We start from the raw sequence: 26,623 nt of genomic DNA, 5'->3' as shown, positions 1-26,623 counted from the left end.
GTCTGGGTGGCGTGGGTCGCAAAGTTCGGGTGGCGTGGGTCGCGAAGGTTGGCCGGTGTGGGTCCCGAAGGATGGCCGGTTGGTAAAAATGGCTCCCGGGCAAAAACGTTTGAAAAACACAGCTGTAGAACATGTCATACCTGTCAGATAATAGGGAAATCACAACATGTGATTACACCGGCACCTTTAATATCCATACCAGTGTTTGAAGAACCATTTAGTCGGGTATTAGTAGATTGCGGATGGCCATTGCCTAAAACGAAGGTAGGGCATCAGTACATTCTTACAGTCACGGATATGACTATCCGATTTTCGGAAGCTATATCTTTGAGAACTATGATGTGGAGATGCCGGCGTTGGACTGGGGTGAGCACAGTACGAAGTCTTACAACACCAGGTTAAAGTCCAACAGGTTTGTTTCGATGTCACTAGCTTTCGGAGCGCTGCTCCTTCCTCAGGCCAGAACTATGACAGCTAAGGGAGTAGTGGAGAAGTTGGCGCAGTTTTCCACACGCTATAGCTTATCCTTAGAAGTACAATCTGACAAGAGTTCTAACTTCATGTCTAATATTTGCCAGGACATAATTTGTAGTTTAGGTATCAAACAATTAAAATCAACCACCGATCATCCACAAACTCAGGGACCTTTGGAGAGACATCATTAGACACTCAAAACTATTGAATATCCAAGAGATTGGAACAAGGGATTGGATTTGTTACTATTTGCCACCAGAGATTCTTTGAACAAATCCACTGGGTTTAGCCCATTTGAATTAGATAATGGCCATGAAGTACGGCGTCCATTAAAATTGATGAAAGAGAAGTTTTTAAAACCGCAGGACAAATCCTCAATGTTGGATTATGTGTCCATGTTTCTGGAAAGACTCACAGGAGCTTGTCAGGTAGCCCATGAGCAATTAGAGGTCAAGTTTGCCTATTTACAAGAATAACCACGAAAATGTCTGATAAAGAAACTGGAAACTGGCAGATTTGTAGGGACACATCAGGGTGCACTATGTTAACTCGTCACGATGTAGACAGAGGAAACACTGAACCAAAAACGCAACATCCACCTTGACTAAGCCCATGGAGACTGGCTCAGTTAGAGACTGAAATTCGGTGAATGTTAAATATGCTGCAGAAACAAGCGAAAATTCTGTGATGCACAGAACACCAAGTAGAGGTTGGGAGATTGAGGGCCACGTTTATGGGTAAATCAGAGCTGGCTCCCCAAATTATTCCAGACTTTTAAAATGGTCATAGATGCCAGAGACCTGGGGTGGGGCAGTGGTACTTCAAGCCAACAATGCAGGATTAGAGAGGCCAGTGGGATTTTTTCAAAAAACCTTGTCCAAGCCAAATAAAGTATTCCACTATTGAAAAGGAAGTCTGAGCATTGTTATTAGCCCTTCAGCACTTTGTAGTGCATGTCCGGCATGACAATAAACAAAGCTTAATTTATACGAACCATAATCCGCTTGTGTTTATAGAAAGGTTTATAACTCAGAACGCAAGATTATTCCGTTGGAGTTTATTCTTACAACAGATTAATGTTAAAATTGTACACATTCCTGAAGGAATAATGTAATAGCGGATGCTTTGTCATGGTTTAAAGGCTGACTAGTTGCCAATGTAGGCACTGGGAAGGGAACTTATATAATGAGAATGAATAAATGGATATGCGTTTGTGATTTATGTCTTGCATACCTTACAATGAAATGTCCATGTCATGATGTTTCATTCCTTTTAGGAGGAAAGGGGAGGATGTAAGGGCCTTCCCTGTTGATTCGCTTATTTCCCATCTCTTTTACTTTGTGATTATTTTTGATCTATTGATATTTAATGGACATATACCTTTAAGTCGAGCAGAGGAAGTGAGGAACTCAAAAAGTAACAAAATAGTACACTATCCATTGGAGATATAGCTTTTGAACAGCAGAACTCAGACCATTTGGCACCCGAGAGAGATCATAGGAAATTGGGTTGATTGGTTGGCTGATAGCTCATTAATTGGCAAGAGGCTGGTTGGCTGGTAGCTAATTAATTGGCAAGAGGCTGTATTCTGCCCAGGTGACTGGGCCTCTCTCTCTCTCTCTGAAATGCTGCCTACTGCTGATGTCTGAACCTGCAGGGAAGTTCTTGAGACCTGGATGAATCTATAGTGAAAATCGTTACGCTGAAAGCAAACATCTCGAACTAAAGACTAGACTGAAGAAAAGTATACTGGAAGGCAACCACCTGAAACAATTTAGAATGGCCAATTCACCTACTCTGGGCATCTTTGGGTGAGACCCACGCAGACACGGGGAGAATATGCAAACTCCACACAGACAGTGACCCAGGGCCGGGATCGAACCTGGGTCCTCAGCGTCGTGAGGCAGCAGTGCTAACCACTGTGCTACCCTAGAAGTTAGGACATTATACAGCCTTTTTCATTAACGTCAATAGTTCTCCAATCTGGGAGCCCCAAAAGTAGGAATAAAGGATCAAATTCTAAGGCTGTGCTAAATATCCTCTCAAGCTTTTTAAACTACACCAGACCAATAGAATTGAATTTTGACATAGGACCAAACGCAGTGTATCTAGTCACCCTGGCACTTTAGGCACATCAAGGATATAGCAGGATCAAATCTGTGTCTCAATTTCAATGTGATATTCAGAAGGGGCAGTATTTTGAACTCCGTCTCCTTCATTCTATTACATTCCAAAATTACATTGACATATTCCCATATAGTACCCCAGGTCTCCTCATCAATACTGACTGTCAAGTCTTTCTCCCAAAGCTGCAGGGTTCCTAATATACCGACACAGGATCTAGAACACAAAGTGTCATAAAACTTTCTAATGAACTGTTTAGGTTTTATAGAATCAGGATTTTTTACACCGGGGAGACTGAAGTGTCAAGAAGCATAGTTGTCTTATTGAGGATAAAGTCTCCAAGTTGCTGATATTTAAAAAAAGGAGTGCCTTGGGATAGCAAAACTGCTCTCATAGCTGCTCAAAAGATGACAAGGAAGTACCACTGAGCAAGTATCCCAATTGACAAATGCCACTATCTCTCCAGATATCGAATCCATGATCCATATGACATGGTGGGAAATCCAGGTTGCTCCGAATGGGAGAAAGAGTGTAGTTAATTTTAATCTCCCTTCTAACTCATGGACAATCCTCCTGGATGACTGAGTGGATCTCTTCTAATTATAGGATTCTTGCACATAGCAAGCCCAGACTTAAAATCCATGTAGAACAACAACAAAGCCTGTAAGGGATACACCGACTGGCCCACTTCAATATCGAGCCAAATGGAGGAGGGATCTTCTCTGACCCAATCCCTTATAAATCTAAGATGAGAGGCTAATTGGTACATTTTAATATTCGGTGCCCCCAATCCCCCTTCGGAGCCAGGGAGCTGGAACCTAGCCAACTTCAAGCGAGGTTTATTTTTGTTCCATATAAACAAATTAAACATCACATTCATTTCCTTTAAGACCGCAGCAGACAACAAGATTGGCAGCATATGCAAAGGATACAGTAACCTAGCAACGCATTATCTGAATCAATGCAATCCTACCCAGCCATGATATCGGCAGGGAGGGCCAGCGGATCAAGTCCCACCCAATAGATGCAATGCAATCAACTGGGGGAAATTTGCCCCATACAACTGCTTAAGTCGGTGGAGGGGGGTAACCACAATACTCAGATAGGTAAACCTCAAGGGGGACTTCTTAAATGGAAAGTTAGCAAAGAGGTTGGTCTTCCTCTAAGCCCATCCACTGTCATTGCCTCAGACTTTGCAAAATTAATGGTGTAACTCGAGAAAAAGCTAAATCAGTCCCCCACATCAATAGTAGCGGGAACAGAAACGTCCGGCTTAGATACAGACAGTAGCACGTCATCCTCGTAAAGTGTGATCTGAGGCAGTTTCCCTCCATTATATAGCCGAAGGATCTTGTCTAATTGCCTCCACTAAAAACTCTATAGCTATTGCAAACAATAACAGGGATTGGGATAAGGGAACTCTATCTATTCACTCATTGGAGGCTAAAATTCTCAGACCTATAACCATTCATAAGCACAGTCAACCCGAGATCTTTGATATAGCACCTGTATCCACTTAACATACTCCCATCCCAATCCAAATCTCTGTTCACAGCGACTTTGTTCAATAATGTGTCCTGGTGGTATGTTCATTGAGCTGGTAGACCGCAAACCTAGAGCAATGCTCTGGGTCCTGGGCTTGAATCCCACCACAGTAGATGGTAAATCGTCCTGTGGCAGGCATAGATGAGCTGAAAAAAAATTATAATCTTTATTGTCACAAATAGGCTTACATTAACATTGCAATGCAGTTACTGTGAAAAGCCATACTCCCTCTCTGTCTCAGCCAATTTAACATCCAACTGGAGCTGTCGCTCCAGCATTTTGCACCTTTTCATAGAATCATAGAATTTACAGTGGAGAAGGAGGCCATTCGGCCCTTGGAAAGAGCACCCTACTTAAGCCCACGCCTCCACCTTACCCCGTAAACCCAGTAACCCGGCCTAACCTTTTGGACACGAAGGGGCAATTTAGCACGGCCAATCCACCTAACCTGCACATCTTTGGACTGTGGGAGGAAACCGGAGCAGCTGGAGGAAACCCACGCAGACACGGGGAGAAAGTGCAATCTCCACACAGTCACCCGAGGCCGGAATTGAACCTGGGTCCCTGGAGCTGTGAGGCAGCAGTGCTAACCACTGTAACACCCCTTTTGTTGGCTGTATATGAAAAGACTAGCCCCCAAGCATAAGCCTTACATGTTTCCCACAAGAAAAATCAAGGAAACCAAGAATATGACCAGAGATCACTATATTGCCTATAGAGCAAGAGGCCACGAAATGGAGGATTGCTTTTGAATGAAGGAATTGTCAATTTTAGTATGACATTGATGAGGAGCAGAGAAGAAAGTTCTCCACATGCCCAAATCCCCCACCTCCTCACAAACCAACACTAGAGCCTTGCCTGTTGGCTGGAAAGATTTCTGATTACTGTGAGTTTGTCCACTGAGGGGTGAAGGTCTCAACTGAAATCCCCACCAACAAAGGCATTAGACCATGAGACATTATGCCATTCGGCCCATTAAGTCTGCTCCGCCATTCAATCATGGCTGATATTTTCCTCATCCCCATTCTCTTGCATTATTATTATTAAGTCCCATTCCAGAGCTTGAGCACAGAAATCAAGGCTGACACTCCAGTGCAATGCCGAGGAAACATTGCACTTTCAGAGGTAGCATCTTTCAGATTAAGAACACCTGCCTACTTGGGTGGATTATAATAATAATAATCTTTATTGTCACAAGTAGGCATACATTAACACTGCAATGAAGTCACTGTGAAAAGCCCCTAGACGCCACATTCCGGCGCCTGTTCAGGTTCAGAGAGAGAGTTGAGAATGTCCAAATTCACCTAACAAGCACGTCTTTCAGGACTTGTGGGAGGAACCGGAGCTCCTCGAAGAAACCCATGCAGACACAGGGAGAACATGCAGACTCCACACAAACAGTGACCCATGCCGGGAATTGAACCTGGGACCCTGGTGCTGTGAAGCAACAGTGCTACTCACTGTCCTACCGTGCTGCCCACCATTAAAAGAGTCCAGGGCACAATTTCAAAGAAGAGAGAAGGGGAACAGGAGAGGAGTGCTGCTGGTCCTTTAAGGTAGTAATGCAGGTAATGCAGTGGTTAAGAAGGCATATGATATACTTGCCTTTATTAACCGAGGCATAGAGTTTAAGAGCAGGGAGGTTATGCTAGAACTGTATAAAACGTTGGTTAGGCCACAGCTAGAATATTGTGTCCACTTCTGGAATCCAATTATAGGACGGATGTGATAGCACTGGGAAGGATGCAGAGGAGATTTACCAGGATGTTGCCTGGGCGAGGGAGTTTTAGCTATGAAGAGAGATTGGATTAACTGGGGTTGTTTTTCTTGAAGCAGAGGAGGGGCGTAATTGAGATGTGTAAAATTATGAAGAACAGAGTAAACAGGAAGAAATGTTTCCTCTTAGTGAATGGATCAATGACCAGGGAGCATAGATTTAAAGTAAGAGGCAGAAGATTTCAAGGGAATTTGAGGAAAAACGTTTTCATCCAGAAGATGATGGGAATCTGGAACTCACTGCCTGAAAGAATGGTGGAGGCAGAGATCCTCATAAAATTTAGGAAGTATTTAGATGTGCACTTGCAATGCCAAGGCACAGAAGGCCATAGGTCAAGTGCTGAAAAATGGGATTAGAATACTGAAGAGGTTGTTTTTAACCACAGTAGACATGATGGACCAAAGGGCCTTTTCTGTGCTGTAGACCTCTGTAACTTTATGAGACAGGTCCCCAAGGTGAGGCGGTGGAGAAGTTCAAAGTTGAGTTTGAGAATTGGGTGTCATGTTTCAGGAATCTCGATCTGGGGGTTGGGCAAATTACTTGATGGAGCACATCAACTCCTGTCTTCCAAGGCCTGGGTTGGTGTGACCTTCTGACCCCCCCCCTCCCCTCCCACTGCCTGGGTTCTGGCATGGTGGAAGTAATGGTGTCTTCTACTTCGATCGTTGGAATTCTTAAGAGATGCTGAAGAGTGTTCATTGATCCTGAGCCTGCCTCATCCTTGATTTTGACTTTCTTCGTGCATCAGTAATGAAGTCTTTATCCTGAGTACTGAACTTGCGGGCGATTCTCTGAGCCCCGCGCCGGGCCGAGAATCAGAGCAACCACGCCAAGACGCCCTGACGCCGGCGTGCGATTCTCCGAGCTGTGGAGAATCGCCGCCATTTGTGCTGGCGCATTTGGCGCAGTGCCAGCCACGGGCCGCTGGAATCGGCGGAGCCGCCGATTCTCCGGCACGGATGGACCAAGCGGCCGCCCCGACACGACAGAGTACTGCCGCCGCCGTTCACCCCTGGTTGCTGCCGGCGGGAACTCTGTGGGAACGCTTGGGGGGCGGCCTGCGGGTAGGGGAGGGGGTTTTCTTCACCGGGGGGTGCCTCCGAAGGGGTCTGGCCCGCGATCGGGGCCCACCGATCGGCGGGCCGGCCTCCACCCCCGGGCCTACATTCCGCAGCGGCCAGCCCCTGAACACCGAACCCATGTTGGGTCCGGGCCGGCGCGCATAAGAAGTTCCCCGCGCAAGCGCAGGATGGCAGGGTCCAACTGCGCATGCGCAGGATTGAGCTTTCCCAACTGCGCATGCGCGGGTTGGCGCTGCGCCCATTTGGCGCCGCGTACGGAGGCTGTAGCGGCATGAACCGCTCCAGCGCCGTGCAGAATATGTCGTGCCCGGGCCCTGTTCGTGCCGTCGTGAAACACAACGGCGTTCACGACGGCGCGAACACTTGGCCACCATACCGGAGAATCGCCCCCTGCATTTCTGCATCTCAAGTTATTATTATTCTGAACTTTTCTCCCTATTGATCACGTTGATGACTGCTTGATGTTGTCATTTCTTATGTGGGTATGCTGGCCTGTACCATTGATTAACTTGATTTAACAAATTCGTATCCTATTGAGGGAATGTTGAATGCGGGATTTGTGCAGTCTTTATCCTAAATGTATTTGGGTTTTATATTGTCTGACAATCCTTGTGGTGGAGTGAGGGAAGTGTTCCCGGTTGTCTCCCCCTGTCTCACTTAGAAGGAAGATGCAGAGTCAGCAGGTAAGCAGGGTAAGGGGTGGAAGGTTGGAGTTGATTGGGTTAGTTCGTCCTCACTGTGATCGAGGTAGCCCCCCCCAGTGAGAGCTAACCAGTTTCTGCTTTTGATTGGGTTAGTTCATCCTCACTGTGATTGACCCCAGTGAAAGCTAACCGTTTCTGCTTTTTTTTAATTTGGAAAAAGAGCATCTGTTTTTTTCTTTTTCGGCCCAGGCAGACTGCATGTTATATGATGGTTGTCTGCTTGGTCCTGGGTCTGGAAGGGAGTTGGATTGCGTTGTGGGCATCAGCGTAATTCCCCTTAGCTCTGGGGTTCTCGGGGTTTTTATTCCTCTGTTATTTTTCTTTGAAGCTATGGGTATGATGTAACTCTACTGTTGGCTGCATCCTGCTTTGGTGCAGACGGACCTTCCATCCATGGAGGGAACACATTGGGGATATTATCTCCGACTCATCCCATTTTATTTATACTGATGTTTTCAATGACTTCTGTTATGTGCTGTACCTGTTTTACGTTGATATCTATGGCTTTTGTTTGCTTTTTATTTTGATTTGATGTGATATTTGTAAAAATTTGAAAAATTAAAGAAAAATGCATTTGTTTTTTTAAATATACTGTTTTGTGTAGAGTCAATACTATATTACAGAAACAAGTAAATTATACAAGCATTTTTAGCATGAGCTGTCACAAAGCTTTTCTCTGTATCTAAATGCACTTTATTTTTAACTTTTAGTGGTTAAGCAATGTGGCAATTCAGACTGTTTTTAAACTCTACTATGAAATTAGAATCAATGCCACAAGGATACTGACTACATTTGGCTTTTAGTGCCAATTCAGAACAAGAAATGGAAAGACAAAAATTAGGAATGATATCACAAACTAAGTCTGTATGGGCTCTCATGTGAATGAGGAACTACAATGATTTGTTGATGTGCTGGTGAGGCTTTGCATGCACCTGTCCAACAAATTCATGGTATCAAAGTGACAGAATAAAAGATTTGAAGGATACTATGAAACATGGTTAAATAGCAATAAATGCTACCAAAGATATTTTTAAAGTATCAGCACTCAATTAATCTGTACACCTAGAAAAGTATGTGCTGGGACTTTTTGCCCCCGTTAGCTGTGTGCAAATGGTGACGGGGTGCAAAATCTTATGAGAAGCCGAAAACAAGATTCTAGCCAGTGAGATTACACGACGCAATCGTCCCTGCCAGTGACAAAATGGGGTCCTGCCATTTAATGATGAAAACCCAATTAAATACATTTGGATCTTATTAGCGAGCTTTCCCGCTGTATCATCCCCAAATTCAGAGCTTCCCCATTGCCAATGTGACATCACATTGGTGAGGTTTAGTACAGGTCTGGAGCATTGTGAACCAGGCAAAGGTAACTCATTGGGGGCACAAGGTAAGTACAGCTCCCAGGAAGGAGAGGGACATGCCAGGCAGTACCATGGCACTGAGGGGGTGGGTGAGTCTCAGGGGACAGATCCAGATAGCAGTGCCAGGAGGGACTTCCTCTTGGGAGGTCCATTTGGAGAAAGGGGGGGTTTCTGTGTGCGTGGTGGGGCGATTTCCCTATGTACATGGGAGTTTCCCAGTGTGCATGGGAGGGGAAGGGGAGGAGATCCTTGGTTTTCTTTCTGTTAGATTGGGGTGACCTTTAAAAATGGTGACCCTGTCTCTAGAAGGCAGACGTTGCCTCGGGGTGGGCACGGCATGTCTTAAGCATTCTTTTTCAAAGTGCTGGAACAGGAAAAGCCAGCAGTGCAGCCCACGTGCTGCACACCACTTTTCTCGCCTGAGCCCACACTTTGAAAAAACAATGGAAAATTCCACCTATGATATTTTACTATGTAACTCACAAACTTTCTCAACAAGGTCAGTGGATTCAACCATTTCATTTTTTGTTCGATCAACTTCAACCCTTCTCATAGATCCCTTTCTCTGTAGAATCATTACTTGATTCCAGTTTATATCCTTTGCTTTAATGATCTTCCTTAGTAGCATCCCTCTTTCCTTTAAAAAAAAACTTCTAACTGCTTAACTTTTATTTGTCCCTCAATGTGTCACCTTCTGATGCAGAGATAAAGGATTTAGAGCTTTCTGATGTGCAGTTTTGATGCTTACCATTAAGGAAGACCAAGTAAGGCCTATGGAGTCAGGATGATGCTTGCCTGGAAACTGTGAATTGAATAAAAGAATGGTCTTGAAACTTTAGATTGATAGGATGACTACTCGGTAAATGAGCAAAACGAGTTAAAGTATGAAAGCATACAGCATATTTGGGGATGGGCAATAAATGCTTGTCAGCAAAGCCCATAACTCATGAACAACTAAAAGATGTGCAGCCAATGCAATCGAAACAAAATTACAGGTAGATTAATTTGGGATTGATAGCATACTAAGGAATATGCCTTCTTCAAACCAACCACACATGAGCAGCCTCTGGGCCATAATTATCCAACTGACCAAAATTGAAAAGCATCATTGACTTGGTTACTGCTCAAGCCGCCTTGAGAATGGAGGCATGATAGACTGACTGCAACCTGCTCTACTGTTCAAGGGCACTTGCTTATTCAGTTGCCAGAAAAAGGTAAGAAAAGAATAACAGTGGAAATTACTTTGCTGAATCGTGAGAAATTAAACAAAAGAACCAGCCCAGTTTTCCCAGCAACAGACTAGAAAAAGGCATGACTATGCAAGTCTATGTTAAGTAATGGGTTAAAAGACATTCCAATTAGTTGTCTCATTTATGTTAAGTATCCAATAATTGACACTGATATGTAAAGGGGCTTCAGGTGGCATTTGTTTCAGGTGATATGATGTTAGAGTTTTGTGCAGAGTCTGTTAAAGTGAAATAAAGGTGTTGGTGAAAAGGAGCAGAACCCTTGACTCTTTATGCAACAGCAGCTAAACGTCTAACAGGCTACAGTAAATTTCTAAAGGCCGCAAACATCATTCAAGGAAAATGTTAAAGAAAAATCAGTCCCTTCAACTCTCCCAGAAAAAGGAACACAACACCCTTGAATTTGAATTGTGCTCCCCAGGATAAGGTTGCATGGCTTTATTAACCCGAAAACTATTGCATCTGAATGTCACTAAAATTATTTAGAGTGTTTACAACCATTCTAGAGTCGCATTTGATTCTTGGCATTTTGGACCCAATAGAAGAAACCTACAGAGGTGGGAATGCTACCACAGTCAATGTTGACACTTTGTCTGCAGAGCTGATGTTACCATTCACAGCACTGATCTCTGTTTTATTTTATAAAAATGTTTCTCCTTTCCCCAAGTACATTCAGGTTGTCAGAAAAGGTGGTGGAGAGATGACAAGTCATTGTCTCACACACTTACCGTATAATGTAGCAAGAATTAGTTCACATCTGGCCAACTGCAAAAGCACACCCAGAATTACATAATCATCATCACGTGTGCTCTGGTCTGTTTCTTCTTAAAATGTGCCCAGTCTCTCTGCTGTTTCCTTACTGTAATCAACAAATTTCTTTCCATAGCACTTCACCATTTGTTACATTTTCTGTCCAGCTGATCCTTTCCATTCTTCTTCAAACCTAAATCTCAAAGCTTTCTTCAAGTCTGATATCCATAGAAAAAAAAATCCAAATAAAGCTCTCTAATATCATTTTCAGTTGTTCATTCGGCTTTCCAGTTAGCAACTGTCTTTTTCAACCAAATATGGGCCGGGATTCTCAATGTCCGCGGCCAAGTTCTGACGCCGGCATGAAAAACGGCGCCAATCACTCCGGTGTCAACGGTCCCCAATATTGAGGAATGCTCCCCTTCCTAGGGGGCTAGGTCGGCACTGGAGTGGTCCCTGCAGCTCCAGCCGGCACGGGAACAGCCGACGATGCGCGGAACGTCCGGCGCGATTCTGCGTATGCGCGTGGGTTGGGGTCGGAGAATCCCGGCCATGTTCTTTCCCATCACTATCCTTATTTCTTTCTAGCATCACCCTAACCTTAACCATCAGTCGAGCACCACTCACCATCCTGACTTGGAAATCTATTGCCGTTTCTTCAATGTCACTGGGTCAAAATCCTGGAACTCCCTCCCTAACAGCACTGTGAGTGTATCTACACCTCAGGGGCTGCAGCTGTTTAAGAAGGCAGCTCACCTGCTCAAGGGCAATTGGGATAAAGGAATAAATGCTAGCTTAGCCAGGGACACCCATATAACAGAATCACAGAATAATTCCGCACAGAAGAGGCCCTTCAGCCCATCGGGTCTGCATAGACGCATGAAAAACACCGGATTGCCTCGTCTCCCAATGCAGCCTAAAATAGTCCGAGCTCACCTGTTTTGTCCGCTTACTCACCACCGGTGCCTAGTACAGCAGCCGGACCCAGTCCACAAAACCCTGTCCAAACCCAAACCGCCCGAGAACATCGCACAGATAGTCCCACTCTACCCGCCCTAAGGCCTTTTCCATGTCCATGGCAGCCACCACCACCTCCACATCCCGTCTCTCGGGGGGGGGGCATCATGTCCTAATATTGGCCGCCAGGTGCCTCCCCTTCACGAACCCCGTCTGGTCCTCCCCTATCACCCCTGGCACACAGTCCTCAAAGCTCGAGGCCAAGATCTTGGCGTCCATGTTCAACATGGACGGCCTATGGGACCCACACTGCTTCGGACCTTTATCCCATTTTAAAATCAAAGAGATTGATGTGCCAACATTCTGCTCGCATATTCGTAAACCACCCTCCTCAATTTCCTCAGCTGCCCAACCGCTTTCCCCGTGAATAACAGCCCGAACTCCATCTGCAGTTTCTGCCGCTCCTGAAACAGCCCGGCCTCCGGGGCCTCTGAGTACCTCCTGTCCACCTGCAAGATATCCTCCACTAGCCTTTTCACCTCCACCCGCTCTGCCTTCGCCCTGTGTGCCCGTATCGAGATAAGCCCCCCCCTCACTACTGTCTTGAATATCTCCCACAATGTGGCCGCCAACACCTTCCCCATGTCATTCAGCTTCACATATCCCCGAATGGCTGCCCTCACCCGCTCACAAACCATCTCGACCGACAAAAGTCCCACATCCAGCCTCCACTTGTGAGCATTGGCCCCCCTCTCTTACTTACCTGCAAGTCCATCCAATGCGGAGCATGATCCGACACAACAATCGCCGAATACTCCATGTCGGCCACCCCCGCCAGCAGCGTCCTCCTATCTAGCACAAAAAAATAAATTCGGGAGTACACCCTATGCACATGTGAAAGGAACAGAAATTCTTCGCCCTTGGCCTCACGCATCCACCCCCTCTCATGTTTCACAGTTTCATAGAATTTACAGTGCTGAAGGAGGCCATTCGGCCCATCAAGTCTGCACCGGCCCTTGGAAAGAGCACCCTACACAAGCCCACACCTCCACCCTATCCCCGTAACCCAGTAAAGCCACTTAACCTTTTTGGACACTAAGAGCAATTTAGCATGGCCAATCCACCTAACCCGCACATCTTTGGACTGTGGGAGGAAACCGGAGTACCCGGCGGAAACCCACGCACACACGTGGAGAACGTGCAGACTCCGCACAGACAGTGACCCGAGCCGGGAATCGAACCTGGGAACTTGGAGCTGTGAAGCAACTGTGCTAACCACTATGCTACCGTGCTCCATAAATCACCTCAGCTCCTTCGCTACCACCGACACCCTCCACGACCTCAAACTCGACCGATCCAACCTTGATCCAGAACCTTATTAAAATCCCCTCCCATTATCAACCGATTCGAATCCGGATCTTCCCCAGCACCCTCCCCATGAACTCCACATCGTCCCAGTTCTGAGCATAAATACCTTGCTCGGCAGCACGATAGCATAAGTGATTAGCAATGTGGCTTCACAGCGCCAGGGTCCCAGGTTCGATTCCTTGCTGGGTCACTGTCTGTGTGGAGTCTGCACGTTCTCCCTGTGTCTGCGTGGGTTTCCTCCGGGTGCTCCGGTTTCCTCCCACATTCCAAAGACGTGCAGTTTCAGTGGATTGGTCATGATAAACTGCCCTTGATGACCAAAAAAGGTTAGGAGGGGTCATTGGGTTGCGGGGATAGGGTGGAAGTGGGGGCATAAGTGGGTCGGTGCAGACTCGTTGGGCCGAATGGTCTCCTTCTGCACTGTATGTTCTACATTCTATTCACCAGCACAACCGGCATCCCCTCCGATTTCCCACTCGCCATAACATACCTCCCGCGAGAGTCTGCCACTATATTCCCCACTTCGAACGCCATCCACTTGTTAATCAAAATTGTTACCCTCCTCATTTTGGAATCTAATCCTGAGTGGAATACCTGCCCTACCCACCCGTTCCTCAGCCTAGGCTGATCCACAATCTTCAGGTGTGTTTCCAGCAAAAAAGTTACGTCCGCCTTTAAACTCATTAAACGTGCGAACACACGAGCCCTCTTACCCGGCCCATTCAACCCTCTCACATTCCATGTGATCAGCCTGGTCGGGGGGCACCCACCCCCAATGCAAACGTAACAACACCCATCCAACACAAAGAAACGAGCAGCCCACCATCCCCCACAAAGAAAGAACACAGAGCAATGGTCCCAACCCAAGTCCAAAAACAAACCCAAAGGAACAGAAAGCGAGCTTCTCCTCAAAAATTTAATGTCCTCCTTCTGCCAGTTCATAGTCCTTGGCAAATTCCATCACTTCCTCCAGCATCCCAAAGTACAGCTCACAACCCTTCTAGGTCACCCACGGGCACGCCAGGTACAGCATACCAAATTTCACCCCCTTCTCGAAGAGGGCCGCCTTCACCTTGTTATAGCCCACTCTCCTCTTGGCCAGCTCCGCACCAGGTCCTGATACACACGCAGCTCACATTCCTCCCAGATACGGCGCCCTGTATGCCTGGTCCACCTCGGTATCCGCTCCTTAACCAGGAACCGATGGAGGTGCACCACCATCGCCCTCGATGGCTCGTTCCCCTGAGGCTTCCTCATCAACGCCCTGTGCTCCCAGTCCACTGCCAAAGGTTGTTCAAATGTTCCTTCACCCAGCAACTTCTCGAACATCTGAGCCATATACGAGCCAGTGTCCGCTCCCTCGCTGCCCTCCAGCAGCCCCACGAACCGCAAATTCTGCCTCCGGGCCCAGTTCTCAAAGTCCTCCACCTTCTCCTGCGGCCATTTCTGATTATCCCGCATCAACCTGTGGAAGGCTATATTAGGGGTATCGCAGTACCCAGGTGGGTGTACCTCATACTGTAGTATGAGTGGTGGAACCAGCCTGCTGGTTCCGCCCAGCAGGCGGAGCATAAGAGTCTGTTTCACCCACAGCAGTCATTCTGTATCAGAGCTGCTGGGGTAACTACTTGTTCATTAAAGCCTTCAATTGGACTACAATCTCGCTTAAGTAGTGATTGATCGTGCATCAATTTAATCAGCAAAATTGAAGAATGGCTGCTCTCCGCATCAAGCCAGAGTGTCTACAAATCAACCCCAAGCGGCAAATGCAGCAGCAACTTTTAAACATTGGCTGGCATGTTCAACGGGTACATCAGGACGGCCCTGACTACCCCCACGGAGGAACAGAAAATGCAAATCCTCCACTCAAGGGTGAGCCCAGAAATCTACACGCTTATCGAAGACGCCGACGGTTTCGAGGATGCAATGACTTTGTTAAAATAGCACTTCATCCGCACTGTGAATCAGGTCTATGCTCTGCATCTTTTAGCTACCAGACGGCAGATCCCAGGGGAATCACTGGACGATTTTTACCGCGCATTGTTAGTGTTAGGTAGAAACTGTAACTGTCCACAAGTCTCAGCCAATGACCACACCGAACTCTTAATACGGGATGCTTTTGTTGCGGGCATGCTGTCCTTTAAAATCCGCCAGCGACTGCTGGAAAACGACACGCTAGGGCTTAAAGAGGCACGGAGACTTGCGCACTCCCTCACTGTAGCCTCCCTCAATGCCAGGCCTATGTTCCCGACCGCGCGGTACCCACATGGACAGGGTGGACCCCACCCGCGGCCGATTCCAAAGCAACCCTAAATTCCCTACAATCTTGTGCAGTGCGGCAGCCAGGAAACTCTGGGGTGGGGGGGTGGGGGAATGCTATTTTTGTGGGCAAAACAAATACCCCCGGCAATGCTGCCCGGCCCGATCCGCAATCTGTAAGGGCTGCGAGAAGAAGGGGCATCTCGTGGCAGTATGCCAGGCCCGGTCGGCCGCCGCTGTCTCCACAGGCAAACCAAGCCCGCTGCCATTCCTCTCCTCACAGGCCATGTGCGATTCATGGGGGCAGCCATCTTGGATGACGTCTCAGGACCCCGACTCGGGTGGCCGTGTATCGCCCGATGAGATCTCTCAGCTTCTGCCACAACTTGCCTCAGTGACACTGGATCAGTCTCGGCCCCGAACGCTTTCAACCGCCACGACGTCGGTACTCATCAACGAGCACAAGACATCCTGCTTGATCGACTCTGGGAGCACGGAAGCTTCATCCATCCCAATACGGTAAGACACTGCTCCCTCGCTGTACGCCCGATTAAACAAAACATCTCCCTGGCCTCTGGGTCCCACTCTGTGGAGATCCAGGGGTACTGCATAGCCAACCTCACGGTCCAGAGCGTGGAGTTCAATAACTTCCGACTCTACATCCTCCCCTATCTCTGCGCTGCCACACTCCTGGGACTGGACTTCCAGTGTAACCTGCAAAGTTTAACGTTCAAATTCGGCGGCCCCATACCCCCCTTCACTGTCTGCGGGCCTCGCGACCCTCAAGGTTGACCTGCCTTCCCTGTTTGCAAACCTTACCCCCGATTGCAAACCCGTCGCCACCAGGAGCAGATGGTACAGTGCCCAGGACCGGACCTTCATTAGGTCGGAAGTCCAACGGTTACTAAAGGAAGGCATTATCGAGGCCAGCAACAGCCCCTGGAGAGCTCAAGTGCTGGTTGTAAAGACCGGGGAGAAACATAGATACAAAAATCCTTACAAGATAATGGATGGCAAGATAGGGTGGATGAAGGGAAGTTGTTTCCATTAGCAGGGGAGACTAAGACCCAGGGGCACAGCATTAGAATAAAAGGGAGTCACTTTAGAACAGAGATGAGGAGAAATTTCTTCAGCCAGAGAGTGGTGGGGCTGTGGAATTCATTACCACAGAGGGCGGTGGAGGCCGGGATGTTGAGTGTCTTTAAGACAGAAGTTGATAAATTCTTGATTTCTCGAGGAATTAAGGGCTATGGAGAGAGAGCGGGTAAATGGAGTTGAAATCAGCCATGATTGAATGGTGGAGTGGACTCGATGGGCCGAATGGCCTTACTTCCGCTCCTATGTCTTAAGGTCTTATAGGATGGTCATAGACTACAGTCAGACCATCAACAGGTATACGCAGCTGGACGCGTACCTCTCCCCCGCATATCTGAAATGGTCAACCAGATAGCGCAATGCAAGGTTTTCTCCACAGTAGACCTTAAATCAGCCTCCCACCAGATCCCCATTCGCCCGGATGACCGCAAGTACACTGCATTCAAAGCAGATGGGCAGCTCTACCTCTTTCTAAGGGTTCCCTTTGGTGTCACAAATGGGGTCTCGGTCGTCCAACGGGAGATGGACTGAATGGTTGACCGTTACGGTCTGCGAGCCACGTTTCCGTACCTCGACAATGTCACCATCTGCGGCCACGACCAGCAGGACCACGACACCAACCTCCGCAAATTCCTCCATGCCTCAAAAATCCTTAACTTAACCTATAACAAGGACAAATGCATGTTTAGCACCGATCGCCTAGCCATCCTCGGCTACGTAGTGCATGATGGAGTCATAGGCTCAGATCCCGAAGGCATGCGCCCCTCATGGAGTTTTCCCTCCCCCACTGCCCCAATGCCCTGAAACGTTGCCTGGGCTTCTTTTCTTATTACGTCCAGTGGGTCCCCAATTATGCGGACAAGGTCCGCTCACTAATCCAGTCCATCAGACATAGCTCTGGCTGCCACCCTCAATCAGGCGGGTGATGCACGATCAATTGCACAAAGACTAAAGTTGGGTACAACTGTGGCTTTAGTACAATCAGATGCATGGCCTCCTGCTGCAGCTGGCGAAATGGCAGGGCACTGGAGGTCATGCATATTTATACAGTTCCTAGTGGGCGGAGCCAGCCGGCAGGAACCTGTAGTGCAGGTCCTACCTTACATCCCCTAATACATTGGTTCACCACATTCACCCCGTTAAAAATGAGTCCGGCGGGGGTGACGTGAAACTATATACAAGTAGTGCAATTATGTACAGTGGTAAGAAAAGAAAAAAAGTACATGTTGACGGTCCGAAGTCCGTCAAAGGTTCAGCCGGTCCGGTGCTTTGGTGCTTCGTTGGGCGCTGCGTAGCGGTGGCAGCGAGGCCGGTGGTGGAGGTGGCACCGATGGAGGTGGCGGCGGTGTTGATACTGGCCAGTCATCGGGGAACTCCGGGAGCATGCCGAAGTACTCTTTCTCCTCTTGTGCGGAAAGGGGGGGGGTGGTGGTGGTCTGGTGGGGTCAATGCTGGCGGCGCAATGGGAAGGGGGGGGGGATGCGCATGGGTTGGGGGGGGGGGGGGGTGTTGGGGTGGAACCTGACGGTGCCAGGTTCCTGAGTGAGACAATGTCTTGGCGGCCGTCGGGGAACTCCACGTAGGCATATTGAGAGTTGGCATGGAGCAGGTGCACCCTGTCCACCAAGGGGTCCGCCTTGTGGAGTCGGACGTGCCTACGGAGAAGGACCGGTCCTGGAGCTGCGAGCCAAGTCGGGAGCGACACCCCGGATGTGGACCTCCTGGGAAAGGTAAAAACACGTTCATGGGGTGTGTTATTAGTGGCGGTACACAATAGTGACCAGATGGAGTGTAGAGCGTCAGGGAGGACCTCCTGCCAGCGAGAGGCTGGGAGGTTCCTGGACCGTAAGGCCAGCTGGACGGCCCTCCAAACCGTCCCATTCTCCCGTTCTACTTGCCCGTTTCCCCGGGGGTTGTAGCTGGTCGTCCTGCTGGAGGCTATACCCCTGCTAAACAGGAACTGACGCAGCTCATCGCTCATGAATGAGGATCCCCTGTCACTGTGGATTTAAGCGGGGAAACCGAACAGAGCGAAGATGGTGCTGAGGGCCTTGATACGGTGACAGACGTCATATCGGGGCATGGGATGGCGAAGGGGAATCTGGAGTACTCATTGACCACACTGAGAATGTACGTGTTACGGTCGGTGGAGGGGAGGGGCCCTTTGAAATCCACACTGAGGCGTTTAAAGGGGCGGGAAGCCTTCACCAGGCGCGCACGATCTGGCCGGTAGAAGTGCGGCTTGCACTCCGCACAGATCTGGCAGTCCCTGGTGACTGTCCTTACTTCCTCGATGGAGCAGAGCAGATTGCGCGCTTTGACCAGATGGTACAATCGAGTGACCCCCGGGTGGCAAAGGCTGTCGTGTAGGGCCCGGAGTTGGTCCACTTGTGCGCTGGCACATGTACCTCGGGAGAGGGCATCTGGGGGCTCGTTGAGTTTACCGGGGCAATACAAAATCTCGCAATTATCGGAGGAGAGCTCGATTCTCCACCGCAAGATTTTATCATTTTTTATCTTGCCCCGCTGTGTTTTGTTGAACATGAAGGCTACCGACTGTTGGTCGGTCAGGAGAGTGAATCTCTTACTTGCCAAATAATGCCTCCAATGCCGCACAGCTTCAATGATAGCTTGGGCCTCCTTTTCGACGAATGAGTGTTGAATTTCAGAGGCATGAAGGGTGCGGTAAAAGAATGCCACGTGTCTGCCTGCCTGATTGAGGGTGTCGGCTAGGGCGACGTCTGAAGCGTCAATTTCTACCTGAAAAGGCAGTGACTCGTCCACTGCGCGCATCCCGGCCTTGGCGATGTCTGCTCTGATGCGGGCGAAAGCGTGCTGTGCCTCGGCCGCGAGGGGGATTGGGTGGACTGAATGAGTGGCGGGCCTTGTCTGCATAGTTTGGGACCCCCTGGGCGTAGTAGGGAAAGAACCCCAGGCAGCGTTTGAGGGCCTTGGGGCAGTGGGGGAGGGGAAGTTCCATGAGGGGGCGCATGCGGTAGGGGTCGGGCCCGAGAAGTCCGTTTTGGACTACATAACCGAGAATGGCTAACCGGGTCGTGCTAAACACACACTTCTCTTTGTTATAGGTCAGGCTGAGAAGAGTGGCAGTGCGGAGGAATTTATCGAGGTTGGCATCGTGGTCCTGCTGGTCATGGCCGCAGATGGTGACATTATCTAAGTACGGAAAGGTGGCCCTCAAACCGTACTGGTCGACCATTCGGTCCATCTCCCTTTGGAAGACCGAGACCCCATTTGTGACGCCGAAAGGGATCCTAAGGAAGTGGTAGAGGCGACCGTCCGCCTCGAAGGCCGTGTATGGCTTGTCCGACTTCCGGATGGGGAGCTGGTGGTAGGCGGATTTCAGGTCAATTGTTGAGAAGACCCGGTACTGCGCAATCTGATTGACCATATCAGATATGCGTGGGATGGGGTACGCGTCGAGCTGCGTGTACCGATTGATGGTCTGGCTGTAGTCCAAGACCATCCTGTGTTTCTCTCCAGTTTTAACCACTACCACTTGGGATTTCCAGAGGCTGTTGCTGACCTCGATAATACCCTCCTTAAGCAGCTGCTGGACTTCGGACCTGATGAAGGTCTTGTCCTGGATGCTGTACCGTCTGCTCCTATTGGCAACGGGCTTGCAATCCGCAGTTAGATTGGCAAAAAGGGAGGGGGGATCGACTTTGAGGGTTGCAAGGCCGCAAAAGGTAATGGGGGGTAAGGGGGGTAAGGGCCCGCCGAATTTGAGGGTGAAGCTCTGGAGGTTGCACTGGAAGTCCAGGCCCAACAGGAGTGCAGCGCAGAGATTAGGAAGGACATAGAGGCAGAAGTTACTAAATTCTACGCCCTGGACAGTGATGGTGACTGTGCAGAAGCCTCGGATTGGGACAGAGTGGGATCCGGAGGCTAAGGAGATCCTTTGATTGGCCAGGTGGACCGCGAGGGAGCAGCGCCTTACTGTATCTGGGTGTATGAAGCTTTCGGTGCTCCCGGAGTCCAGCAGGCACGAGGTCGAGTGGCGTTGATTTTGACCGTCGTCGACGCAGTGGCCAGGTTGTGCGGGCGAGATTGGTCCATCGAGCTGCGGGTAGCCATCGGATGCTTCGGGTGGCGAGCATGTGCGTTTCCGATCTCGGGATGTCCGGATACCCTGTGGGAGACAAGATGACGGCGCCCATGGTGCGCACATTGCAGGATCGGGACAAGATGGCGACGCCCATGGTGTGCACATTGCGGGGTCGAGACAAGATGGCACGTGGCCAACGGGGGACAAGATGGCGGCGCCCATTGGTCGCACATGGCCCCGGGAGGAGAAGATCGCGGCTCCCATTGTGCGTCTGGCGTGGGGGAGGGGGCGATAGCGGACGCGATCGCAGCAACTGCTGGCAGACAGCCACGAAGTGGCCCTTTTTACTGCAGGCTTTACATGCGGCAGTGCGGGCCGGGCAGTTTTGGCGAGGGTACTTCTGCTGATCGCAGAAGTAGCAGCGGGGACCCCCGGGGGGCACAGATCGGCGTGCGGCGCAGGCATATTGGGAAGGCAGGGCCGTGGCTGAGGAGGTCGTCGGTGGGGTCCAGGAGGGGTAGGAAGGGGCAGAAGGGTGGGCAGCGCGGCGGGAGGGGTACGATTGCACATTACAAGATGCAACCGTCATGGAGAGCGCCAAGGTTTTCGTCTCCGCCAGTTCGAGCGTGGCCCCTTCCAGTAATCGTTCTCGGATGCGGTCCGACGCAATCCCCATCACGAAAGCATCGCGCATGAGGAGGTTAGCGTGTTCGGCGGCCGTAACGGCCTGATAGTCACAGTCCTGGACGATTGGAATTAGGGCCCGCCAGAAGTCTTCGATGGACTCACCAGGTATTTGTGAGCGGGTGGCAAGTACATGCCTTGCGAAGAGCGGAGTGTTCCTTAAGGAGTTCCATTGCTTTCGTGTAATTCGTGGCGTCTTGGATCAACGGGATCACGCTGGAGCTCAGTCTGGAGTACAGGACGTTTATCTTCTGAGCCTCCGTTGGCGCAGGGTCCGCCGCGTTGATGTAGGCCTCAAAACATGCTAGCCAGGGCAACTTCCGGTTGCGGCTATGCGGAGCTAAGTCGCACGTTCGGCAGCTTCCGCTTGGAATGGACTTTTGGGCTCTTTTCTGGGCCCCCAACGGCATTCTTTCAACATTTCCCGGTGTGGGAAGAAGACTGCAACATTCCCCGACAGTGTATGGCTTGGACCAGGAGCGGGGCGACTAAAAAAAGTGGTGGTGAAGCCAAAGAAATGGCGAGGGAAGAGCAAGATGACGGCGGGTGGGGACCAGGCAGCGTGGATGCAGTGGGCGCAGGAGCAGCAGGAGGTTATCCAGCGCTGCTTCAGGGAGCTCAAAGCGGACCTGCTGGAGCCGATGAAGACTTCTATTGATAAGCTGCTGGAGACCCAGATGGCCCAGGGGGTGGCGATCCGCGAGGTCCGACAAAAGATCTCAGATAACGAGGACGAGATCTTGGGCCTAGCGGTAAAGGTGGAGGTGCACGAGGAGCTCTACAAGAAATGGCAGGAACGGTTCGAGGAGATGGAGAATCAGTTGAGATGGAAGAATCTGCGGATCCTGAGCCTCCCGGAGGGGCTGGAGGAGTCGGACGTGGGGGCCTATGTGGTCACCATGTTAAACTCGCTGATGGGAGCGGGGTCTTTCCAGGGGCCCCTGGAGCTGGAAGGGGCCCATAGAGTGCTGGCGAGGAGGCCCAAGGCTAACGAGCCGCCGCGGGCGGTGTTGGTAGTTTCATCGGTTCACTGATCGGGAGTGCGTACTCAGGTGGGCCAAGAAAGAGAGGAGCAGCAGGTGGGAGAATGCGGAGGTTTGAGTATATCAGGACTGGAGCACGGAGGTGGCGAAGAAGAGGGCCAGGTACAACCGGGCGAAGGTAGTCTGTGGGTCACCTACAAGGACCGGCACCATTATTTTGAGTCCCCAGAGGACGCGTGGGCCTTTGTTCAGGCCGAGAAGCTGGACATAAACTGAGGGTCGGGATGGGGGGTCGGGCGTGGGGATGGTCGGGGATTGCTGTTGTTGTGTTACACTTTGAGCGGGGGGTTCTTTGTTCTTGTTCAGTTTTGGTTCGGTGTGGGTGGTTTGGGTGGGTTGGTCACTGTTTTGGTTGGGTCTGTCGGGTGGGCTCTTGGAGGGGGGGGCAAGTAAACGGAGTAGGGGGTGGATGGCCGGTAGGGGGGATGGGGCCCTGCGGGGGAGGGTGAGGCCCGAGTCGGGGGTGAGGGGACTGGGCCTGTAAAAGGAGCTGTGACAGTGGAGGCGGGGCCGGGCAGGTGGAAAGCACGGGCTTTTTCCCGCGCTGAAGGCTGGAGGGGGCGGGGCCGTGGCAGGGAAACGTGGGTTTTTTCCCGCGGTTGGGATGGAAGGGGGGGGCGGAGAGCCTGCTGGTGGGTAATGGAGGGGGCGGGGAAGTCCCACAATGGGAGGAGTCGAAGGAGAGGCGGGAGCGGCCGGGGTCAGCAGGAGTCAGCTGATTTGCGGGAGTGCAATGGGGGGAGCAATGCAGCTAGGAGGGGTCCTAGCTTGGGGGGGGGGGGGGGGGACCGGGTTGCTGCTGGTATGGTCAAGGGGGAGCTGGAGCGAGTAGAGGGTGTTGGGACGGGGGTCTGCCGCCGTGGGGAACGGGGCGGGCGTGGGGCGTGGGCGCGTGACTGGCCGGGGATGGGTTATGGCTAGTCAGCGGGGGAGGGAGGGCGGGTAGCCCCTTGATCCGGCTGATAACCTGGAACATAAGGGGGCTGAACGCGCCGGTTAAGCGGGCCCGGGTGTTTGCACACCTGAAGGGTCTGAAGGCGGATGTGGTCATGCTCCAGGAGACACACCTGAAGGTGGCAGACCATGTAAGAAAAGGGGGGCCTGATAATGGGGGGGGGGACTTTAACACGGTGTTGGATCCGGCACTGGATCGCTCCAGGTCTAGGATGGGTAGGAGGCTGGCGGCGGCTAAAGTGCTGAGGGGGTTTATAGACCAGGTGTGAGGGATGGACCCTTGGAGATTTGCAAGGCCGGGGGCTAGGGAATTTTCATTCTTCTTGCACGTTCATAAGGCCGATTCCCGGATCAACTTTTTTGTTATGAGCAGGGCGCTGATTGCGAAAGTAGAGGATACCGAGTACTCGGCGATAGCCATTTTGGATCACGCCCCGCATTGGGTAGACTTAGAGCTGGGGGAGTAGAGGGACTGGCGCCCATTGTGGCGCTTGGAGGTGGGGCTGTTGGCGGACGAGGAGGTGAGCGAGCGGGTCCGAAGAAACATAGAGAGATACCTGGAGGCCAACGATAACGGGGAGGTCCGAGTGGGGATGGTCTGGGAGGCGCTGAAAGCGGTGGTTAGGGGAGAGCTGATCTCCATTAGGGCCCACAAGGAGAGGAGAGAGCAGAGGGAGAGGGAGAGGCTGGTGGGGGAGATGGTGAGGGTAGACAGGAGGTATGCAGAGGTGCCGGAGGAGGGACAGTTGAGGGAGAGGCGTAGCCTTCAGGCCGAATTCGACCTGTTGACCACCAGGAAGGCAGAGGCGCAGTGGAGGAAGGCCCAGGGGGCGATTTAGTAATATGGGGAAAAGGCAAGTTGGATGCTGGCGCACCAGCTTCGCCAGCGGGATGCAGCGAGGGAGATTGGGGGAATTAAGGATTGGGGAGGGGGGGGGGGGGGGGGGGGGGGGGGGAGTGTGGTGCGGAGTGGGGTTGGCATAAATGGGGTCTTCAGGGACTTTTATGAGGAACTGTTTCGGTCCGAGTCCCCACTGGAGGAAGGAGGGATGGGCCGTTTTCTGGACCAACTGAAGTTCCCGAAGGTGGAGGAGGGACTGGTGGCGGGATTAGGGGCCCCGATTGGGTTGGAGGAGCTGGCCAAAGGGATAGGGAGCATGCAGGCGGGGAAGGCACCGGGGCCGGATGGTTTCCCGGTCGAATTCTACAAGAAATATGTGGACCTGCTGAGCCCGTTGCTGGTTAGGACCTTCAATGAGGCAAGGGAGGGGGGGGCCTTGCCCCCGACGATGTCCCGGGCACTGATCTCCTTGATCCTGAAGCGGGACAAGGATCCCCTGCAGTGTGGGTCTTACAGGCCGATTTCATTGTTAAATGTAGATGCCAAGGTGCTGGCGAAGGTCTTAGCCACGAGAATTGAGGATTGTGTGCCGAATGTCATTCACGAAGACCAGACGGGATTCGTGAAGGGGAGGCAGTTGAACGCGAATGTGCGGAGGCTCCTGAACGTTATTATGATGCCGGCGAGGGAGGGGGAAGTGCAGATTGTGGCGGCGATGGATGCTGAGAGGGCCATCAATAGGGTAGAGTGGGGGTACTTGTGGGAGGTGCTGAAGAGGTTCGGGTTTGGAGAGGGGGTCGTCAGGTGGGTTAGGCTGTTGTACGAGGTCCCGATGGCGAGTGTGGCCACGAACAAGAGGAGGTCTGAGTACTTTCGGTTGCATCGAGGGACGAGGCAGGGGTGTCCCTTGTCCCCCCTGCTCTTCATTCTGGCGATTGAACCCCTGGCTATGGCACTGAGGGAGTCGAGGAATTGGAGGGGGCTGGTACGGGGTGGGGAGGCGAATAGGGTGTCGCTCTATGCGGACGACTTGCTGCTATATGTGGCGGACCCGGTGGGGGGAATGCCGGAGGTAATGAGGATCCTCAGGGAGTTCGGGGATTTCTCAGGGTACAAGCTCAACATGGGGAAGAGCGAGTTGTTTGTGGTTCACCCAGGGGACAAGGAGAGGGGGATTGGCGGGCTCCTAATAAAAAGGGCGGAGAGGAACTTCAGGTATTTGGGGGTCCAGGTGGCCAAGAACTGGGGGGCCCTGCATAGACTTAATTTCACGAGGCTGGTGGAGCAAATGGAGGAGGAGTTTAAGAGGTGGAACGCATTGCCGCTGTCCCTGGCGGGTAGGGTGCAGTCAGTCAAGATGACGGTGCTCCCAAGGTTTTTGTTCCTGTTCCAGTGCCTCCCCATTCTTATCCCGAAGGCCTTCTTTAGGCGGGTCAACAGGAGCATAACAGGGTTTGTGTGGGCGTGAGGGACTCCGAGGGTGAGAAGGGTGTTCCTGGAGCGGAGTAGAGATGGGTGGGGCTGGCACTGCCCAACCTCTGTGGGTACTACTGGGCCGCCAATGCGGCGATGGTGCGCAAGTGGGTGATGGAGGGGGAGGGGGTGGCATGGAAGAGGCTGGAGACGGCGTCTTGTGATGGTACTAGTCTGGAGGCGCTGGCAACTGCGCCGCTGCCGCTCCCTCCAATGAGGTATACCACGAGCACGGTGGTGGCAGCTGCCCTCAAAATTTGGGGGCAATGGAGGCGGCACAGGGGGGAAGTGGGGGCCTCGGTGTGGACCCCGATAGGGGGGAACCACCAGTTTGTCCCAGGGAGAATAGATGGAGGGTTTTCCGGGTGTCACAGGGCAGGGATAAGAAGGTTGGGGGACCTGTTTGTGGATGGGAAGTTCGCGAGCCTGGGTGAGCTGGAGGAGAAGAACGGGCTCCCCCCGGGAAACGCCTTTAGGTATCTACAGGTAAGGGCGTTTGCCAGGCGGCAAGTGGTGGAATTCCCACTGCTGCCGCCAAGCACGGTACAGGACAGGTGCTCTCGGGGGCGTGGGTTGAAGAGGGGAAGATCTCGGCAACATACCAGGTGATGCAGGAGGAGGAGGAGGCCTCGATGGAGGTGCTGAAAGATAGGTGGGAGGAGGAGTTGGGGGAGGAGATCGAGGAGGGGACATGGGCAGATGCCCTAGGGAGGGTGAACTCTTCCTCTTCGTGCACGAGGCTCAGCCTCATACAGTTTAAGGTGCTGCACAGGGCATACATGACGGGGACAAGGATGAGCCATTTTTTTGGGGGTGAGG

General features: G+C 51.3%; 1 protein-coding gene across 2 annotated transcripts in view; it reads right to left on the bottom strand.

Annotated features, from left to right (window-relative positions):
• Positions 1-26,623, bottom strand: part of zbtb7c (zinc finger and BTB domain containing 7C) — a 517,924-nt gene that overhangs the window by 406,331 nt on the left and 84,970 nt on the right. The gene's annotated exons all lie outside the window — the stretch shown is intronic.

This window comes from Scyliorhinus torazame, chromosome 3 (genome assembly GCF_047496885.1).
Source record: "Scyliorhinus torazame isolate Kashiwa2021f chromosome 3, sScyTor2.1, whole genome shotgun sequence".
Classification (NCBI taxonomy): domain Eukaryota; kingdom Metazoa; phylum Chordata; class Chondrichthyes; order Carcharhiniformes; family Scyliorhinidae; genus Scyliorhinus; species Scyliorhinus torazame.
The sequence above is the reverse complement of the archived record's forward strand: the minus strand, read 5'-3'. Positions and strand labels throughout refer to the sequence as shown.